Source organism: Nannospalax galili, unplaced genomic scaffold (assembly GCF_000622305.1).
Source record: "Nannospalax galili isolate Female #2095 unplaced genomic scaffold, S.galili_v1.0 scaffold300, whole genome shotgun sequence".
Classification (NCBI taxonomy): domain Eukaryota; kingdom Metazoa; phylum Chordata; class Mammalia; order Rodentia; family Spalacidae; genus Nannospalax; species Nannospalax galili.
Genome location: NW_008347322.1, coordinates 1,045,327 through 1,067,723, shown reverse-complemented (window position 1 = coordinate 1,067,723; position 22,397 = coordinate 1,045,327). Strand labels below are relative to the sequence as shown.

General features: G+C 51.4%; 2 long non-coding RNA genes across 2 annotated transcripts; both read left to right on the top strand.

The window, feature by feature from the left end:
- The first annotated feature begins 1,794 nt into the window (after window positions 1–1,794).
- LOC115072183 lies at window positions 1,795–4,716 on the top strand. Its single transcript, XR_003851253.1, has 3 exons — window positions 1,795–2,013; window positions 2,772–2,928; window positions 4,583–4,716. It is a non-coding gene; the product is annotated as an uncharacterized LOC115072183 (long non-coding RNA).
- Window positions 4,717–6,599: 1,883 nt separating this feature from the next.
- On the top strand, window positions 6,600–11,216 carry LOC115072184. Its single transcript, XR_003851254.1, has 3 exons — window positions 6,600–6,870; window positions 9,557–9,694; window positions 10,524–11,216. It is a non-coding gene; the product is annotated as an uncharacterized LOC115072184 (long non-coding RNA).
- The last annotated feature ends 11,181 nt before the right edge of the window (window positions 11,217–22,397 follow it).

The window sequence follows — 22,397 nt, the reverse complement described above, 5'->3', positions numbered from 1 at the left end:
TATGGCAGCCAGGGGCAGGTACCTCCAGCCCATGCGCAGCTGCGCTTGAGATGAACTACTGTGACACACTCAGCACTCGCACACACAGGCCCCTTCTGGTCCTCAGCACACATCTGCCAGCCAAGCGGCTCTTCCACACAGCCCAGCCAGGCAGGGACCTCCTAATCTTGGTGCAGTGCCTGAGGGAGGCAGCCCAGCCCCCGCTCACTTCCTGCTCTGCTAGAACATTCTGCCCCCCCCAGGGGGATCTCAGAGCCCAGCATTCTTGTATAAATCTGTTCTCTTACAGACCACGTATCTCCACAGATGGATAATGTATAGAGACAGCCAGGCCATCTGGGCCAGCGGCTGCAGTCCCAGGCTGACATGGTCCAAGTGTTGGACAGGACATTGGCTCCACACCCAATGGTTCTGGCAGGCTTCCCCTGGTCTTTTGCAGTCCGGTAACACCATCCCTGAAAGCCCCCTCCCCAACTCCAACCCTGGGACACCCTGACGTCTGGTGGGAGTACATCTTCCCTGTGGGACACACAGCCTAGGACTACAGAGTCCAGATCCACATGCCGGTAGGGAGTCACAGCCTCCCACCCCGAGGTCTCACCTTCTCATCTATACAATGGGGAAGCAGCAGCTACCCAAGGCAGTAATCCAGGAGTGCTCCGTTCAGCAGACAGCAGTGCTCTGAGACAGTCCCGGTTCCCCACCGCCCACTCCTCCCAGATATCCTGAAATCTGCACCACAGCCACTGCCCCCACACCTACAATGTTAGGTCACCAGTATCCAGATGGGTGGACAGGAGCCTCATTGAGCTGGGCTCAGTGAGCTTGTTCTTAATTTCTCCACAGCCCAGTAAGCAGGAGGTCCCCTCGGAGGCTCCCAGTGAACCCCAGTTGTTCTCCCTCCAATTGGGCTTGGCTCCCTGAGGGAAGAGCAGGTCTCAGAGCAGTCACAAAGAGGGAAGGTTTGACACGAACTGCTTGGAATCAGAGGCACACCCACAGAGGCAGCCCTAGGACCTTGGAGGCCCCCATCCTTCTCTGAGTGTCCCTCCCATCTGGAACATGGGACACTTTTGTCTGTAGTCCCTGCTGTCTCCAAGGGTCCTCCTTCCAGAATATGGTAGTTCATCAGCAGTTACAAAAAGCCCTGCCCACCCTGGCCAGTTCTGAGGTTAAGTGAAAAATCTCCTCCATCCTTTCAGTTATTTTTTGATACCTTCCCACGCAAGCTCACATCACTGTATCGCAAACCCCAGTCGACCCCCCAATCTGTGCAGTTTTAACACTGATGGTCTATAAAGCAGAATCCAATAGGAAAATGACACTAAGGGCTATGGCAGCCTCCTAAGTGGGGAAAAAACAGCCCAGACAGGGCAAATAAAATGCCCATGGCCACATAGCACAGAGGTGGTAAACCAGAATGGACATAGGTGAGACGTTTGGTCCACTGTACCTCCTGGAAGCCCCAGTCTTGTTGTCCCCAGAGTGGCCAAGAACCCAGAACCAGGCATAGCTGGAATAGTAGGACATCTGACCAGTAGGACATATGTCTCTAGACCACTGGACCCTCTGGGCCTCTCTAAATAGTTCGAACTTCAGCTTACCCTTCCCCTAGTTCCCCCCACCCAGCCCAGGCTAGGTCCAGGATCCTAGGAGAGAGCTTGGCCCAGCCCCTGGATGAGCTCAGCCTCTCACGTCTGGGGTCCAGATGCCCAGCCAGGATCTCCTTCACAGGCGATCCTCTGGCCCCTGCCCAGAGCACACATTCCACAGCTTGTCCTCGGGAGACAAAGGCCAGCACATGCAGCTCAGCTCATCACGCACAGCCAGGAACATGGTGGACCCTTAGCCAGGACAGCCAGGGGAATCCATCCCCAGAGCATCTGGGATCCAGCCAGGGCTGACTGCAGAGCTGGGTACAAGGACACAAGGTCAAGAGGACTCCAAACCAGCTCTACTTATGGAAACAAGGTCAATGATTGATTGGTTATGTCTGCCATGGCCATGGACAAGGTGAGATCTACCTGTGGAACATGCTAGACCTCCACCTGACAGGTCTGTGTGTTGGACCAGATGGAGTTGGGGGGTCCAGGGATCTATCAGCAATGCCCTACCCAGCAGCGCCCTACCCAGCAGTGCTCTGTGCATGTGGCTAACAGAAAAAGGCTGGTACTCCAGGTGGCAGTGCATCCTCCATCCTGCAGGATTGGCCTGTAGTTCCAAGAGTTCTCTGGAGCTCCAGCATTAGAACAGCGATATGCAAGGGGGCCTTTCAGAGGTGTCTGTCATAAGAGCAAGCCCGCCCGGATCAGGGTTGCCATTAGGGACTGACTATGTTAGACAGACCAGCTCTACCCTATTGTGAGAATTTCTTCCCTGGGAGATGTAAACATTGTCCACCTTCTCCTCATAGGCTCCCAAGGACAGACCAAAGTATGATTCCACCAAAGTTCACCCTAGAGAATCAAGGAGTCTTACTGGGCTTCCTTCCAGAGCTTGAGTGAAGGGTTAGGGACTGACGCATGGGTGACCGGAAAGCAACCATACTGGAAGGCTGTCACCCTGCATGGATAATACTCCCCCGCCATGGCCACATAGATGGAGCTCCTGAGTTAACTAACCTTCCCCAGCGTAGATACACTAGTCCCTCCCTGAGCCTCCCCACAAAGCCATGTGCAGTTAGGGTGTAGTTGCATACACACAGCTGGGAAGAGTGGCTGGACACTCAAGTGAGCATCCAATGGCCTTCCATATCTCCTTCTTCCATGCAGAAGTCAACAATCCACAGGCCCAACAGTGAAAGACATTCAGAGTAGACACAGCTGATCTGATAAAGATGGACACTGTTTTGCCAGGAAGACCACCTTCTGTAACACTCCCTGAAATACTTTTCTCATTGCTGTGAGGGAACATCATAAATGAGGAAAGGTATGTTTTGACTCATGGTTTGAGAGACATTTCGGTTCATCATCATGGACGGCTCTGTCTGCGATGGTGGAAATGTGAGGTGGCTGCTTGTTCACATCACAGCAAGCAGGGAGCAGGGCGAACAGGCCAGAGCTATGCCCAGAGCTGCTCACATAGCACAGATCAGGAAACAGAGAGCTATACCAGAGCCAACCCCACCCCTGTGACCCACTCCCATCAGCCCAGCCCCCTCCCCTCACTTCCTAAGGGTCATCAACATAGCACCACCAACTGGGGACTAAACATTCAAAATATGAGCCTTTGGGAAACGTCTTGAATACAAGCCATCACAAGTCCTGCCTCCATCCATCTCAAGCAGTCTTTCTCCTTCTGCCTCCTCATGACGCAGCCCAGAGGCTGAGGTGTGTCCTAGCACCACACTTGAACTTCCCAGCATCTGGATCCACGATCCATTCTCTGCCAACTACCACACCTATGATGCTCTGCTACAGCTGTGGGGCACAGACTAAGTTGTTGGGGATGCCTCTGCGACTGAGCAACTATAATTCCCTGTACCGACACATTTAATCTCCTAGCAGATAAACGGGGAGAGAGTAAGAGACATCAGCCCATCTCTCAGGAGCAGAACAGAACCCCAAGGTGGAGAAGCAGCCAAGTCAGAGGGACAGGGGACCCCTCTGAGCCTCTCTGACTGCCTCCTGTGGACTGGAGAAGGCCCCTAGCTGCTCTCACATCCCTTCTGCTCCCTTGAGTCCCCACCACTGCCCATCCCTCTCTGCTCACCTGGGTCCCCCCTCCTGCCCCAGTGCAGTCGCACCCCTGTCTCCTGTGGCTGCTGATATCGTCCATACCTGGCTTAGTCTGCCTCTCCCTCAGCATCCACCTCCCACCGTCTCTGTGCCTCCATGTGAGTGACGTCCCTTTCTTACAATGCCCTCCTAAATCCTCCCCAACCACCTGTCTCCTTCCCCCCACTATACCCAGACGGGATTTAGACAAGAAAGTACGAAGAGGCCCACTACAGCTTGTACTTAGGCCAGGGGAGGGGCTGGAACTTTATGGGGTTGTAGAAAATACCTTTGGGGATATGGCACGTACCTGGGAGAGTTGGGAGTCTCTGGGGAAGTCCTGAGGGAGTTGAAGGGACCCAGGGTGTCTGGGGAAGAGAATTCATACAGATACAGACTCTCTCTCTTTCTGGGCCTGCCAATTCCCACCAAGTAGGAATGGTATTATCAGGAATGGATCAGGTATTATCATTGCTCAGCCAGACACAGAGTTATTAGTTACTTGTCTTGTTGCTGGGACAAAATACCTAACAAAAGCAACTTGTGGAGGGAAGGGTTTGTTTGGGCCCACAGGTCACAGGTGCAGTCCGTCATGGCGAGGAAGGCACGCTGACGAGAATAGGAAGAAGGCGGTCACCATGTGTCCACAGTCAGGGAGCAGAGGGAGGAGAACGACCCATCCCATGGTCCCGCCTACACAGGGCTTGCCTTCCCATCCAAGTTATTCCCATCTAGAAATTCCCTCCCAGACATACCCAGAGGTTTGTCTCCTAGGTGATTCTAGACCCCGTCAATTTGACGATCAGTGTTACCATCGTACTGAGTTACCACTAAGCACCTGAGAGCCTTGTCCCTGCCCTGCCCAGGTCTCACAGGTCAGCTGGCGTCCAGGAGGAACAGATTAGTAAGTGCAGTACAAGCCCGGCCCAACCTTCCTGCCCTGCTTCCCGCAACCCAGCAAGAGGCCTGGTCCACGTTCACACTTCCTCATCTCAGCGGGGCCCAGTCCAGGCACACAGTAGGTACTCAAGTAGTGACTGCTGCATGCAGGTCTGGGGACAAGTGTCACTGCTGAGCTACAGGGTGCTCAGGTGGGTCTCAGGGCAGAGCCCTCCATTACAGCCACTGCCTGAGCTACTGAGCTGTGGTGAAGCCAAGGATCCAAGAGGAGGCACTGAGGGGACCTGTGTCCACTGTCCCATGACCATCCAGTCTCCCAACACCTCTGGCCCAGGGCTGAGCTGAAGGTCCAGGTCAATTACTGCGTGCCAGGTCACTGACCACAGCTAATTTAGGCGCTGGCATCTCTCTTTCCCACCTTGCCTAACCCTGCCCAGTCTCCTCCGCTTACCATAGAGGGGAAAGGTTGGGGCTAGAGGAGAACATACTATACCACTTACTGTGCTCAGAACCTCATCTTCCAGACATGGCATGTGGCCCGCAGCTCCGAGCCAGCTGCAGGGACACTGGAGCAGAGTGCCAGGCCCACCCTCAGGCAGGTGCTAAAGTAGAGAGTACCAGAGATTCAAAGGACCGTTAGAGGCCGATTCTGTGAAGTCCCTGAGGGTGCTCATGTGAGGCTGGGGACCAGTCTGGGCCACTTGTTCATGCAGATTACATGAAAGACCCAGGAAACCGTCACCCTGGCCTCTCCTGCTATGATCTATTTTCCTGCCACATCCCTGGGGTGACCTACCCAGCCTGCTGGTACCCAAGGAGGCAGAAGGAGGAGGGGTACCTCCCTGTCACCCAGACTGAGCCAGACCCTAGTGTCAGCAGAGCAGGACCCTGTGAGGCCAGCCTGCCCACCCCCACTCCCCCTATTGAACTTGGCCACACAAACATCCCCTCCTCCTCCTGTCTCATCTGTCTCAGTGCAATTTCCTTTCTTGTCTGAATACAGATTCCTTCCCAGATGACTTCCTCCCTCCATCCTCCACTACCAGGTCTCGGGCCAAAGCCCCTGGCTAAAGACTAAGTAGGAACATGCGGGTCCCGTTAGGAAGGTCGCTGCACAGCCAGCAGGAAGGCACTGGTGATGGCTTGTGCTTGGAAAAGAAGTCCTCCTGAAGAAGCAGAGGAGAGGGGGTGAGCGGGAGAGGGCTCGCTGGCCACAACTGAGCCATGAGCACATTTTCAGACTGTGAGTCAACAGTTAATGGAGTGAAGAGGGCTGACCGATAGTCTTCCTGAAGCATGAGTGGCAGGAGCATTTATTAGCTGGCCATGGCTGGCTGGGGAACGGGAGGGATGGGAGCCACTACCCCAGACTAGCCACCAGCGGGTGGCCAGTTATGTCAGGGAGCATTGTCTTAATCCTTTTTCCACTAGGAGTGGGGCTCTCTGAGACAAAGTCAGGAGGGACTGAGACAAGACTGACTATCCCATCACAAATCTGGACAGCATGTGGGGTCCTCTGTCGGCTTTGACACGGCACCGTGAACTGTTACTGTCACTTCAGCTCCTTGAACAAGGCAAAATCATCCATGCCTTTCTGGGCTCTACCCTGTGCCGAGCCCCAGAGGCACCGAGGGTGAATTAGACAAAGCTCTGCAGGAAAAGAAGGTTCTGGACTGCAGAGATAGCCCATGCATCACCTGACCCCACAGCAGGATCGCAGGGAGACATGTCAGATGTTCAGGCTGCTGGGGACACACATGCCAGGCACACCACGCACACCACGCACAGCACACACATCAGGCACACCACGCACATGTACTCCTCCACTCCAGGGCAGCCAGCCAGGGAGACTGACGCCACGGAGACAGGCTGCTGGCTGCGCTGCGGAGAAGCTTGGCGGCCCTCACCCTCCATCGCCATTGAAGCAGGAGGCAGGTCCCTCACTGAAGAGGACACTGACTCTGGTCACAGTGGCTTCTGGAGGACCGTTCCCAGTACCACTGGGGTGTCCATTGGAGGTGGGGGTTCAGCACATCAGGACCCCAAAACTCAATGATTCAGTCTGCTTTTCATTCCTCTGAGATAAGGGGGTTTTCCCACATGGTCTGACTGCCTGTCCAGCCATTTATATGTGGGGTGACCTGGGAGTCACCATTTCTCTAAGTTCCGTCTTCTCTACCCTAATCCGAGGTCCTTGTGTGCCGTCATCTATGAGGAAGTCAAATGTTCAGGTGTGTGAAGACAGGAAATGAAGGTATGTAGTTGGGAGGACAGTCAATCATGCGTGCCTTCTCACCACTTCTCCTTCCCACTACAGACATTGCTAATCCATCACAGCTCTCCTTCCTGTGGATTCAGGCTGTAGCTCAGAATCCTCCTCAATGCAACCTTTAAGCCATCATTGTAACCAACAAGCATGAGACAAGTTCTGATGAAATCAAAGTTCGTGGAGGGACAGGATCTCCTGAGGCCATTGGGAGTTGCAAGTGGAACAGATCTAAGACCACAGATATCTAGAAGGGTGGGGTTGAAGGTGGGCTTTGGGGAGGCAACAGGGCCCAAGACCTGAGTGGGGAGGCAGAAAGGGAGCTGGCGAGGGGATGGGTGGCCATACCCTGGTGCTGGCTGTGTGGGTAAACAGGAAGCACAAGAGGCCAGCACCATGCTGGGAGGGGGAGGGTGTCAGCCGCTAAACTCTGAAGTCTCTACCACAGCCCCGAGCAAACCAGAGATGAAGGCCAGTGACTTAAATAAAAGCTCCTGGTGTGGTTTTGTGTTTTACACTGTGAGGAAAAACATATACTTGGCTCAGGCCCTTTAAACTAACGCTCCAAACATCTGATGACCCGGGGCGGTGGGGGGACTCCCAGCCTGAAATCCTATAGAAGAGTTCCTGGAAAAGCAGTTTGAGGAGTGTTCCACGAGGTCCACAGGGACAAGGTCCCGAAAGCCCAGGCTAAGCCATGCAGCCAGAGCAGTTCTCCAGAGGCCCAAGTACTGAGGGCAGGTGCTCCCTCCACCTCTCAGAATGCAGCTCAAAACAGAACATGCTTGTACGTGTCAGAATGTGTGGAAGGGAGCCCAGTGAGGGCCTGAGTTTCCCCTAGATGGGTGTAGTTCAGTGCAGAGTGCTTGTCTAGCACAAGCAAGGGGTGAGTTCAACCTCCAGCACCCCTCCACACACACACACTCATACACCACAGACACACATCACATACACACCAGACCACACATACACACACTCACACACCACAGACACACACACATACACATATACAGACACACACACATACACATATACAGACACACACACATACACATATACAGACACACACACATACACATATACAGACACACACACATACACATATACAGACACACACACATACACATATACAGACACACACACATACACACTCACACACCACAGACACACACACACACACACATACACACACCACAGACACACCACAGATACACGCACACTCACACACCACAGACACACACACATACACACTCACACACCACAGACACACATACAGCACAAACATATACACTCACCACAGATACACACACACACACCACAGACACACACACACACCACAGAAAGACACCACAGACACACACACACCACACACACTCACTCATGCACCACAGACACAAACCACACACACACACTCACATACCACAGACACACACACACCACAGACAGACACACCACAGATACACACCACAGACATACTACAGACACACACACACACACACACCACAGACACACACACACCAGACACACACACAACACACACAAAGAGAAAGAGAGACAAAGACAGAGGAGAGAGAAACACACAGGCTTTTGTACCGAGTCGGCACTGCGAGTCCCTGTGTGGTACAAGTTTCCGTAGCATGAAAACTTAGCTTGTTGGAGTTCATGCTCCCCATGCAATATGGCACTTGGAAATGATTCATACAGCAAGTTACCATGAGCCAGTGGGAACCAGTTCCCGCACACTGCTGCTGGCCAGGCAGGACCAGAGGCCCTTCCACCCCTGTAGCTGGGTGTTCAACTGGAGACGTGCTTTTAAGGGTTGGTGCTGGGCTTTGAATGTATGCCTTACCCAATTCTTTTTGGTTTTTGCATGTGTGCTGTTCATGCATGTGTGTATGTGTATGTGTGGGGTGCACATGTGTGTGCGACTACTTGTGTACCTGTGTGCACACAACATGTAGAGGTCTAAAGTTGAGATCGGGTTTCTTCTTTGATCTCTCTCCACTTTATTTATTGAAGCAAGGTCTCTTGCTGAACCCAGAGCTCAATGTTTCCGGGTACTGTAGATAGCCAGTCTGCCCCAGAGATCCTCTGTCTCTGCCTCCATTGTGCTGGGATTAACTCTGCCTCTGGAGTTCAAACTTTGCTTCTTACACTTGTATGGAGACTCTTAGGGCCGTGACTGATGCACCTTTTAAAGTATTTTATTTATTAATTTATTATTTTTATTTTATGTGTATAGGTGTATTGCCTGCATATATGTAAGTGCACCCATGTCATGCAATACCCACAGAGGTCAGAAGAGGGTGTTGGATTTCACTGGAACTGGAGTTACCAATAGTTATTAGCTTCTGTGTGGGTGCTGGGAATCAAACTTGGGTCCTCTGCAAGAGCAGTCAGCGCTCTTAACCACTTAGCCATCTCTCCAGCCTCTGTGGCTGATGTGCCTCAGCTATAGCTCATGGTCAGTGATGGAGGCCTTGTCTTCGTGGCCCTGTCTTGATGAAGGGTGGGTGTGCTTTGAATTGCTCTTACAAAAATTATGGGCCTGTCTATTCACTGTTCAGGGCCCCTTTCTATGGGTGGTTGGAAGAATTAGTTGTACATAAAGTAGCCGTGCAAAAAAGCAAAACCACTCCTCAGAGCACAGAAGAATTCTTTCTGGGATTTTCAGCATGGCCCAGAGCCAGGAAACATCTGATTTTCTGCTAAAAACCAAGAAATAAATCCCATGTACACACTCTGGACAGCGCTTACCCTGGGACATACATCCTTTGGGAGGTCCGTCCTGACCGCCTTTGGACTGTCTGAGGTGAGCTTTCTTTTTTTAAACATTTACTTAATTATTTATTTAATATGTTATACATGTTCATATGTGAGTTTGCATGTGGGGGGGTGTACACGTGTGTGGAGACCAGATGTCAAGCTTCCTCCTATGTTGAGGTACAGTCTCTCACTTAAACCCAGAGCTCGCAGTTTCCACTAGTCTGGCTAGCCAGTTTGCTCTGGGGAATCCAGTTCCTGACCCCTGGGTTAGGATTACAGGCTGCCTGTCACCCCCACCTGCCATTTACCCAGATGATGGAGACCCAAACCCAGTTTTGATGCTTATGTGGCAGGGTCTTTATCCGCAGCCATCTCTCCAGGCCTGAGGTGAACTTCCTCAAATTCGGTTTGGTGAAATGAAAAACCAGCTCATTCAGAAGGGTTTGGTTGCTGTCCTACAGCTCTGGGGGCAAATGGGCCCACTGAGCCATCTCAGGGAAGCCCTGGGGGAGGGTTGCACGCTCTCCCAGGCATTAACTCCGAAGTCCCCATCTGGGTCTACTTCACACCCTGGACTCCCACGTATGAACTCATGTGACAACAGGGCCTTGTATCTGCGGAGGCCCGGGACACACTGTCCCACTGACGATAGCCCTGCTCTCGGAGGGTACCAGAGCAGCCAAGGAGCCAGACTGTGCCTCCACAGCCACGTGTCCATGGGGAACCACCCGCTCCACGTCGGCAGCACTCCGGGACCACATGGCTGGGGGAGGGTAACCATGGCAACCCTCCAGTCATCTCTAAGTTACTCTTTCACAATGTACAATCGCTCAGTTTATAGGAAGAATGCTGACCATATATTCTGGTTTTCCAAGCACAATACTTCACTAGGAAGGAATGCAGAGCCCACCAGCAGGAGCGCACACTGCAGTTCTCCTGATCCTCCAACTGAGGCCTCCCTTGGCTGCCGGGGAAGGATGACTGGGCCCTCCCGCCCATCATGCCTCTGAAGGATGTGTGGGTCGCCCCGGGGGGCATCCATTGCCCAAGTGAGGGTCCCAGAGATGCAACCTCATGCTCTCCCTCCTGATGACCCAAGGGGCACACAGCCGTGCCCCATTGTGGATCTGGCATCTGTAATCAGGTCAAACCACCACGCTACCCATTCATCAGTGAAATTTCAGCCCAGACTGGATGGTGGAGGGTGTCTGTCTCCTCCCTGGGTGAGGCCACAGGCGTTTCTTTGTGACTTGGGCTGAGCTTTGGTGCTCTGGAAAGACGGAGGAGGAGGAGGAGGCACACACATTTGCCTCATTGCAACGGTGAAGTTCAAATATCGGAAGGAGGAAAATGAATTTCAGATGCTAAAAATAATCTGTGGGGGCTCTTCAGATGAAAAGAAGGGACTCTGCAGGACCTCGGAGGCAGCGTTTCCATCCCTGATGCCCTTTGATGGAGGCAGCCATTGTGGTATTGATATCCCTAAACGGGCCTGTAATTTCCGGAGATCTGCAAACACAGCTGTTTCCTGGTTTGGACAGCACAGCTTTAAAATATGAAGCTCAGAGGAACGGACACGCGCATTTCCTTTTAAAAATTATTTATTTACACAGCTGTTTCCTGGTTTGGACAGCACAGCTTTAAAATATGAAGCTCAGACACCCGCATTTCCTTTTAAAAATTATTTATTTTTATTTGTGTGTGTGTGTGTGTGTGAGAGAGAGAGAGAGAGAGAGAGCCTGCGTTAGTTTATGTGCACCATGCACATGAGAGAGAGAGAGAGAGAGAGAGAGAGAGAGAGAGAGAGAGCCTGCATTAGTTTATGTGCACCATGCACGCAGGTTCCTGTGGAGGCCAGAAGAGGGCATCAAATCCCCTAGAGCTGGAGTTATAGGCAGTCGAGAGCTGCCTGATATGCATGCTGGGAACCAAACCTGAGTCCTCTGCAAGAGCAGCAGATGCTCTTAACTGCTGAGCATCTCTTCAGCCCTATGCTGGACGAGCCACAAAACTGTCCAATTGGACAAAATTCTGCTCTGTGGAGGCTCATGGGTATATGCACACAGTGACTCAGATCAAGAACTAGAATAGGGTTAGCTCTCTCCAGTCCCTTGTGCCCACTCCAGTCAGGATCCCTTATCTCTTCCACTTTGGGACCATCACCCTGCCATCTAGCACTGCTGTCTATCAGAGGAAGTGATAGTGAACGTGGTGTTGGTTCCGGCCGTGAGTGGCTAAGTGTGGCTCTTGTCCCTTCACCCCTGTGCTGTCTGATGCCATTGATGCCTGTGACGAAAAACAAGGAAATCACTTTGATGGCCAAGGCCATCTGCTGGAAGAGTTTGGGACGGTGACACTGGGGACACACAGTGGGAAGCGATCTGAGGGTGTCTGTTGGGGAGGGAGCCCTGGGATTGAGCCAGGCAAGAGAAAAGGCTGAGGCACAGGAGACAAGCAGGACACACCATGGTGGGAGCATGGTCACCAGGACCACAGAGCCCCTCAAGTCAGATGTCCCCAAGGAGCCAACCCATCCGTCAAAGCTGTCAAGTGCTGGGCACTCTGGGCGGGAAGACACAGATCCCAGGATAGCTCCTGGAATGGGCAAGGGCCATTTTTTATGGCCCCTTCAGTGTTGAAGGGCCCTGTGTATGACTCAATCCCTGGTATTTTTAGGCCAACTCCTACAGGAGTGGAATTGTTTCTACAGGCCATGCTAATTACCAACCAGCTTCTCCCTCAGCCGCCGAAGGCGTGGCCACGGGATAAAACACCCCGCCCTTTATTCTGATGACAGCTGGTATAGGTTCTGAAGATGGGTGTTCCCTCCTGCGTCCTCACTCTCTTATCTGTACCACAGTTTCATGAACTCTTGGTCATGACCCCGTATGGGGTCATAAAAAAAATGTCTAGCAATTGTAAAAGGGTTCTGAATACACAATGACCAAAAATTAATTCAAAATCAAACACGTGTCTCAAATCTGAGGCATTTCTGGCAGTGTAAGCCCGTGTTGTGTTGCGTGTTGTCACTATAGCCTTGGTTCTGAACACACAACGTGCACACTGGGTACTCATCACACCACGCAACACCAACAAACACTTCTCAAAACAACTCGGATTAAAGACTATTGCAGATTGAGAGTCGCGGTGGGCTTTTAGCTACATTGATTTGTACATTTGTTTGTATTATGCCACTGTGTGCCTGTGGAGCCCAGAGGAAAATTTACAGGAGCTGGTTCTCTCCCTCCACCACGTGGGTTCCAGGGAACGAACTCGGGTGTGAGCACCTTCACCTGCTGAGCCATCTCGCCCAAACGGCAATGTTCATAACAGCAAAAACATGCCAAGTTTTCTGCACTTATAGAAATATGCTGGTTTAATTATGGAAAACAAAGGCTTTTCCTATTACCTTACCGTCGTTCCTCACCATATAAGTCCCAAATTATGTGTGGGTTGCATCATGTTAGGAAGTTTTATTCCAAAAATTGCTGTTTGAGTTGTTGACTTGAGTTTCATAAACAAGAAAATTGTTAAATGACTTTTGGCTCATGATAAGGGCAGAGCTTCCAACAATCTCCTAAATGGCTCTAAAAATACTTCTGTAATTTTCTACAATACATGAAACAATATTCTGGAATCGATGGTTATTAACTCAAAATGTCAATATACTCTCAAAAACATTGAAGACACTCTCTGTCCTGTAGAATCAAATACTCAGTCAAGATTTAATCTTCACACAAAAGTAAATAAGGACATTCATTTCATTAATATGCAAATTGGCTTTTGTCTTTTATAGCCAAGAATTGTTTTCAAAATAAATTCCTTTTGCCAGGTGTGGTGGTACATGCCTTTAGTTCTAGCACTCAGGAGGCAGAGGCAGACAGGTATCTGTGTGTCTGAGGCCAGCCTGGTCTACGTAGAGTTTCAGGCCAGCTGGGGCTACAGGGTGACCCTGTCTCTAAAACTAAAATAAAATGAAATAAATTTTTGATGATATAGTATCAATAAATGTTTGATATGTATACCTATTTTATAGATGTGTAAGTCCTGGGCCACATAAAAATCTCTTAGGAGAAAAGATGTTGTGAGTAGAAAAAGTTGAAGCCACGGGGTGGAAACCTGACTGAGCGGAAAGAGAACCGTACGGAGCAGAGCCCAAGGGCTGGCCAGCACCCCACGGAAAGGCCCACCCCACGGAAAGGCCCACCCCACATCGACGAGCCATAATCAACTACGTCATAAAGATGCAAACGCCAGGAAGGGCATCATGAGGGAGCACAGAATTCACTGACAAGACACTAGAAGTCAATATTTAACCATATTGAACAAGAAATCTAGGCAGAAAAGAAGTCAAAACTCTCCTGAGTAATACAAAACAAAATTTAAAAAGAGGGAACTTCCTCACGGGGTGGCATTGAATATAAAGTTGCCTTCCTCTTAAAGCGCTCTATGAACTCAGTTCAGCCCTGCTGGTTAAAATCCCACTAACCTTCATGGTGGTGGATGGGGACAGGGCAGACAGAAATGATTCTTAGTTCAAATAAATCACCAATTCCTGAGAAAAGACCAGAAAGTTCTACTGTAAAGGTCAAGTTGCTTAAGCCTCCCAGCTCCCTACCAGTCTCTGGCCTTGAATTCCTGATCCTTCTCCCTCAACCTCGGGAGTGCTGGCATGAAAGGTATGCAATACCACACCTGGATAATGCAATGTTGGGGATCAAACCCAGCGCCTCATGCACATTAGGCAAGCTCTCTATCACTTGAGCCACACCCCCAGTCCACACAGCACTCTCTGATACTTAACAGAGCTGGAGGATAGACTTGCTCCCCTCCGTGGAGCTGAGCAGAGCCCAGAATATACTCCAAGGGACTGTGGGAGCATCCATGTTGATAGACGGGAGGGAGAGGGTAGCGTGTCTTGTAAATTGTGGTGGAACAATGGCTGGTGGTTCCAAGGGAGGAAGCTCCAGGAAGAACTGGATTCCTTCACTTTCTCACATCAGTACAGATTCCAGAAGGACAGAGGTTCCAGTGTGAAATGAAACCATCAGAAGTATTGATGGGGAAACGATGTGGGCACTGGAGGACAAGACCCCTGCTGCTAGTTAATGCATTCTAGACATGGCAGGGAAGCTGTGCCAATGACATCTCCACAGTGTGGTAGCTTAACAAGATCTGCAAAATGACAAAACCAGTTGACATGCCAAGGTGGATGGGGAAATGTCACAGGGGTCGCACCTCAAGAGGAAGAGCTACAGGTGGTCCATGGATGCTGAGGAGGGAGAATTGGCTTTCTCCAGGGACTAGCTCCCTGTGCTGGAGAGCTTTAGTGTCAACTTGACACACCTGGGTTGAGGGAGCCTCAATTGGGGAATTGCCTCCATTGGACTGGCCTGTGGCCATGTCTGAGGGGCATCTTCTTGATGAGTGATGTGGGAGGGCCCAGCCCACTGTGGGTGGTGCCACCCATGGGCAGGTGGGCCTGTGTTGCATAAGAAAGCCGCTGAGCAGGGGCCAGGGGAGCAAGCCAGTAAGCAGAGTTCCTCCACGGCCTGTGCTCCAGCTCCTGCCTCCAGGTTCCTGCCCTGAGTTCCTACCTTGGGTCCCCGACAAACTGTGACCTGGGAGATGTAAGCTGAATAAACCCTTTCTTCCCCAAGTTGGTAGTGGTCAGAGTGTTTTGTCACAGCAGAGAAGAAACAAACCAGAACACTCCCTGAGAGGTTATCTAATCCAAAATGGGCAACCCTAAACACAGGCAATCATGAGCACCACTAAATAGACTCAGTGCATCATATATAATATATATGGATATTCATAAACACATGTATGTATATGTAACAATAATAATCAAAGAAGAGGGAAATTGAGAGGGAGTTGGGGGAGAGCTGTGGGGCATCAGGAGGGACAGAAATAATGCAAAGACAGTATTCATGTATGAAATTCTCAAAAATAGAAAAGGAAAAAATTTTAAAGAAAAATAATGGAGGGGGGACAACATAAGGTTATAATGCAGTCTTAGAGCGAGAAAGACCATTCTAGATGCCTCTAAACAAAACATCATGTCAGACGTTATTGTCCTGATGACATAAAACTTTGTATAGGGATGTGTGTGTGTGTGTGTGTGTGTGTGTGCGTGTGTGTGTGTGTGTGTGTGTATGAACATTCACATGTGTACACAATGATCAGAGGTAGATATTGGGTATCTTTCTCAATCTCTACCCACCTTTTCTTTTCGAGAACTTTTTTTTCACTACTAAACAGAGAGCTCACCAATTCGGCAAGGCTGGCTAATCACAGACCTTTAGGGAGTGCCTATCTCTGCCATCGTATCCTAAGGAGGATGTTGGCACCACGTGGATCATGGAGCGGAGCACACAGAAGACAGCCATGTTGCTCAAATGCTCAATAGAGCTGGTCCATGTGCTCCGGGTAGCATCACTCCAAGCCCCCACCCCAGCCCCCATCAGCTCCAACACAGAAGAAACAGGCACCAAGAGGCCGGGCCACTGCCAAAGGCCACACAGCAGGAAGTGGCAGGACACAGCCTTCAGGGTGAGCAGGGCCCCGGGTTACAGAGCCTGGCAGCATGGGAAAGGGGTCCAATCCCCAGCAGCTGGCACTGTTACTGTCGTGGGCATGGGTGCTTACTCTGTTTCTTCAAGTGGTTTATGTCACACACACACACCCCAACACACACACACACACACACCGGTAGCTAAGGTTGACTCTGTCTCGTGGAGCACTCTGACCAACAGCAAATTGCAGGGTGGACCCGCCAGGCCAGCCATACTGCAGCCCAGCAGAGGCTTGGTGCCGATGTGTCCAAGCAAAGCACAGCTGCCCTGGGGACCTCAGGGAGGACCGGGGACTCCACCGCTGCCTCTGGGTCGGGGCAAAGCAGCAGGCACCAGGCACAGAGCTGCGGACTGGACTGCCAGGTGTACCCCTCCCTTGCACGTTGAGCTTTTCAACAAGGCTGTTCCAGGCAGTGACTTGAAACAGGCCACCCAGCCACAGCACCTCCTCCTCCAGCTCCAGTCCACCCTGAAGCCCTTCCGGAAGAACTCCAGCAACTGCCCAGCATGTGTCCCTCCAGCTGAAACCAGAGAATCTGTACGGATTCTGTCCCACCGCGAAGTGCTAGCTTCCTGGTCCCAGAATGGGGGCTGAGTCTCCTCCTTGTGCAGGGGTCACAGGAGGTCCAGACCTGGGAGGTCACAGCCTCAGCCCCACAGCTGCAAGCCAGGCATCAGAGGCACTTCATTCATATATCCAGGAAGGCTCCAGGTCTCTACCTATTCCCAGGGCCATCAAAAGCGTGGAGGAGTCACCAGGGTCCTCTCTAGAGGGCCAAGTGAGGGGTCACATGACTCAGAGGCAAATCACTCTACAGACTCCTGAGCCCTCCATACTGGGAGACAAACAATGGCCCCCTATCAGGAACATCTTCCTGGAGAGAACACCATCTGACTCTGGAGAGCCAGGGTGTGAGTGTGTAGATGTGTGTGTGTGTGTGTGTGTGTGTATGTGTGTGTGTGTGTGTGTGTGTGTCTGAAAAACAGGAGCAGACTGCATTTTACCCCTCCACCTAACAATCTATAGTCACCCCAGTGTAACCAAGAGCAACTGTGTTTCAAACTTGCTGTCCGTATGTAAAACCAAAGGTCCCAGACAGTGAGAGTTAGCAGGGTGTTCACCCGCCTCAGTCACTTGTCAGGGTGACCTCGGGGAACTTCCCTTTCCCTCAGTCCTTACCTTCCCAACTGAAGGGTCAGCAGGATCTTGAGATCCCTTCAGCAAGACCTTGGTTCCTCAGGCATCTGTGAGTATCTCTGTGGGGTATCAGGGTACTGGAGTCAGAGGCTATCTGTTTACTGCAGGGCCACTGGGAATAGTAAGGTCACCACGGTTACAGCATCTCACACGGAGGACACCTGGGGACCATGGAGCCGAAGGGCTGGGCCAGGAGGGTAGAAGGGCGACATCACCAAGAGTCTGGGAAAGCATTTGAGGATGGGCATCCAGCACACAAGCACATGATCCGTGAAGGAAAAGGCCAGCACGGTGCAGAGGGCCACGCCACCCTTGGGGACAGTGCTCCAGACCTGGCACTGGGACTGTCCCCGGCCACCAGTTTGAGTCCTTGTGCAGTGGCCACAGATGGATCGCAGCCACTGTACTTCAAGTCTGACCCCTTCCTACCCCTTCTCCATTTGTTCCAGCTGGAATTTTGTGCCAAATGATAAATGTGACACATCTGCACGCAGTGCCTTGACACATGCAAGAAAGGCTTCCTGTTCCTCCTTTCTTGGCGTGAGTCCAGGGCAACCCAGAGGACAGGCTATCTACAGAACCTCACTTCATTGGACCCTGATAATTAAGGGCATGTACCCTGGCTGCTTCTGCCCAGGGTCCTCCACAAAGGGAGATGTCAGTCTAGCACAGAGACAGCAGTCCACACCCTGATTTACTGCAGCCCTAGCTGTCCCTATGCTGGCATACCCTCCTGAGGCTCCCGTGCACCCAGTGAAGCACTGTGGTACAGCTTGGAAGTTATTTGCTCTCCCTGATCCTTGGTTTTCATTTTCTATAAATAAGAGCGCAAGCATTCCACAAGTGGCTGCAAGTTCTGAATAGAACGACACTAATGGCATTCTCGCCCCGCCGCTAAGGCTTCCAGTAGAAGCTATTACAAAAGGGGAATCTTAGACATGCAGTCTACTCTCTAGACCTGGCACCTGAGAGGGACTCCCACCAGGACTGTACTCCCCACATCTGTCAAAGGCAGACCCCCTTTAGGGGTCATCTCCTAAAGGGGGTAGGTCAAGTGCCTTGGTACTGCCACTCTGCCTGCTTGAACCGGGGCTGCAGGGTTCGTTTACTGTGCAGATTCCATGCGGGGGGGCGCTGGTCCGCCTTCTCCCTGGACCCTCTGGCTGCTTTAAAAGTTCACACCCAAGAACAGCTGCCTCATAAAGGCGGTTTTCATTAGTTTCCTGGAAGATGGTGTTCTGATTTCCTCATGCTTTGGGATTGCTGGTTCCCTAGCTCTCATGGGTTCCCACACTCTCCGTTGACTCGTCCCCAGCCTGACTGTGGCACCAGAGAGGACTGGAATGAGCCAGGAAACATCCTTGATTTCTCTTGGATCGTCCATCCAAATTTCAACAGCTCCAAGCCCCTGAGGAGGATTCGGGCCCTACAAAGGACAGCCAGGGCTCTGGATGTGGAAATCCAAATGCTTCTCGAGAATACACTAGAAGCATCACTGATACGGCCCTGAGAGAGGGACGACGCTGCAGTCTGTGAGCCTTAGAGAGGGACGACGCGGCAGCCTGTGAGCCCAGGGGGAAAAATCTTGAAAACACTGTTGCGGGGAGATGAGCTCTGCAATGATCCTGACGTTTGTTGCTTCGTGTTTTCCTTCAGCTTCCATGAGACCTCTTATGAACGACAGGACGGATAGTCAGGTCACTCCTGGGGTGTGGCTGGGGTGTGGAGGGGATGAAGTCATGGGGCCTGGGCTGCTGGGCTGTAGGACACAAAGTCAGCTGCTCTGAGCAAACCATGGGCCCCTGAGCCTAGGCCTTCAGTGGGTGAGGGCTACAGGCTGACCTTGATCTTGAGACTTCACCTACGTTCAAGGGCAAGTGTCCACACTAGCAGAGTGGGAACCAGACTGGCCCTCTATGGGTCATGGAGCTAGCAATAAGGCTTCAGGATTCTGAGTCAGATTTCCCACTGACCACGTGGCTTCAGCAAGACCACATCTTCCCTCTGCCTCAATTTCCCTGTCTATGAAGTGAATTTCTCAAGAGCATTTGCCTGTGGGGTTGTCATATGGATTTAATGAACTGAAACTTGGCAGGTGAAAGTTAAAACTGGCGTCAGGACACGGAGGTTCTAGAGAAGCATTGGTTCAGTTAAGAAAACGCACAAGGAAGGGGGCAGGGTCAGAGGGGAGAGGCTGGCCCCACAGGAGCCCTAAGGATGCACTGATTTCATAGACAAGGAATCTCAGGTCCAAGAACCTCCACAGCCTATCCAGTTGCCTGCCTGGAACAGACTGTTTGGCAGAGGGATTCAGGGCAATGGCCCTCCTCTATCTTCAGCTTGACACTCTCCTGGAAGGAGACAAAGGGCATGACCCTAACAGAGAGAGAGAGAGAGAGAGAGAGAGAGAGAGAGAGAGAGAGAGAACCTTTGGACTCAAAGCTCAGAACGTTGCATATGAGGGCACCAGAAGCCTACGTCTGGAACTCTGAGCCTGTTCCTCGAGACAGTGCCCCCAAGCATCTAGCCAGCTGGCCCCACTGGCCTCACCTGCTCCAGTCCAGGGTGCCAGACGTGTGTGACTTTCATCATTAGCTTCTGTGTTCTTTGGGACATTTCTTTTATATTCCAAACACACTGACAAATAGCAAATGGCAGTTCTGCCTTTCAGAAAACTCTTTTTAATTTTTTTTAATGTGTATAAGTATACACTCATATGCCTCACATATGAGTATGTGACTGCACCCATGTCATGCAGTGCCACAGAGGTCAGAAGAGGGTTTTGGATTCCCCTGGAACTGGAGTTAAGGACGGCTCATAGCCACCAAGTGGGTGCTGGGAATCAAACCCAGGTCCTCTGCAAGAGCAGTCAGTGCTCTTAACCGCTGAGCCATCTCTCCAGCCCCCTTAAAATATTTTCAAGCTTGTGTATCGATCTGTGTCTATGTGTGTGTTTATACACATGCATGTGAGCTTCCACAAAGGTAAGAGGTGTTGGATTCCCCTGGAGCTTAGCGTTAACAGGTGGCTTTGAGCCACTAATGTGGATACTACAAACTGAACTTTGGCCTTCTGGAGGAGCACTCTTAACCACTGAGTCATCTCTCCAGCCCAAAATTCTTTTTATTTTTTTATGTGTATGAATATTTTGCCTGCATGTATGTAGGTACACCACATGCATGCAGTGCCTGTGGAGATCAGAAGAGGGCTTTAGATCCTCTAGAACTGGTGTTACAGATGATTGTTAGCTGCCATGTGGGTGCTGGGAACTGAACCTGGATCCTCTGCAAAAGCAGCCAGTGTTCTTAACCACTGAGCCATCTCTCCAGCTCCAGTCTAAAATTATTAATGACTGAGATGTTCTACATCTGCCCTGTCCATTTCCATAGCCACAAGCCACGAGAGGCTATGGACAGTGTGCTGAAGGACCTGCCTGTTAAGCTCAACTTAACTCAGTTCTCTCTATTTAAGCAGTCAGTGTGTACGGCTGCACAGCATGGGATCAGGGGTGCAATATTCAGACCCAGCGACCTCAGCACTCCTCAGAGGTCAGAGGGCAGCTGCTTAAGTGTGTGCGTGTGCAGGCCCTGGGGGGAGCTCCATGCTGAACACCTACCTACTGGGCCTGAGTCCCTAGATTCCCTCCTCAGCACCAGTAGAGGGGAGAATGGAAAGGTGGCTCATCGATGGCTCAGTGGTTAAGAGCACTTACTGTACTTGCAGAGGACCTGAGTTCTATTCCCAGTGTCTATGTTGGCTGGCTCGCAACCGCCTGTAACTCCAGCTCCAGGGGATCTGACACTTCTGCCCTGTGCAAGCACCTGCCCTCATGTGTGCGTGTGCATACACACACACACACATCCAAACGCACACACACACACACACACACACACACACCTTTTTAAAAAAAAATAGAGAATCTTTATAGGGAGGGCAATTCCTCACTCTGCAGACAAGACCAAACAACTCTATATGACTAATGTTGACAGAGCTTGACTCTGAGCAGCCAAGAAGATGAGAACAGCCCCAGCGTCCACCCCAGCTGAGTGTCTCAGCAGGCCGAGGTCATCTTTGGGGAATCTTGAATGGCCAGGAAAGGAAGGGAGCCCAACAGGAGAGCCTCAAAAACACACAAGCTTCAAAAGCAGACACCAGACAAGAGAGGCTAGTACCATCGATCCCAACCAGACAGGAGAGGCTAGCACCATCGATCCCAACCAGACGGGAGAGACTAGTATCATCGATTCCATTGTCGTGAAGTGTGGAAGCGGAAATGTGGAGAACGTAGACCGGCGGCCGTCAGGGACTGGGGCTGCAGGGCAGAAAGAAGTGACAGCAAAGTGACCTGTTCTCATTTCACTGCTGTTGTTGGGATAAAACACCCCGAGAAAAACAGCTTAGACGAGAAAGGGTTTCTTCAGCTTACAACTCCAGGTTACGGTCTGTCCTTTAAGGGGCGTCAAGGCAGGACCTTGAGGCAGCTACTCCACCACCCACAGTCAAGAACAGAGCAGAGAGCGTGCGTGCGTGCATCATCCCTACGGCCCGCTCACCTTCCCCACTCTCACTCAGTCCAGGATCCCCTGCCTAGGGAATGGTCCCACCCACAGTGGGCTGGGTCTTCCCACATCAGTGTGACACACCCTGTGACACACCCACAGGCCGACCTGATCCACACAATCCCTCTTCAAAGATTCTAGGTTGTGTCAAGTCAAAAGAACCAACCAGCCCGTGGGGTTTTATCTGGGTCATGAGACTATCTGGGAACTAGAGAACAACTGGGGCTTCAGAACACACTGAATGTGCCCCATGTCAGGGGACTGTTTCGTTTGTTGTTTGAAACAGAGTTCCCCAATGTATCCACCTCAGGTTGGCTTGGAGTTCTCTATGTAGCCCAGGCTGACTTCACACTTGTAGTACTGCTCAGCCCTGGAGTGCCAGGATTACCAGCATGTACCGCCATGCCCAACTTC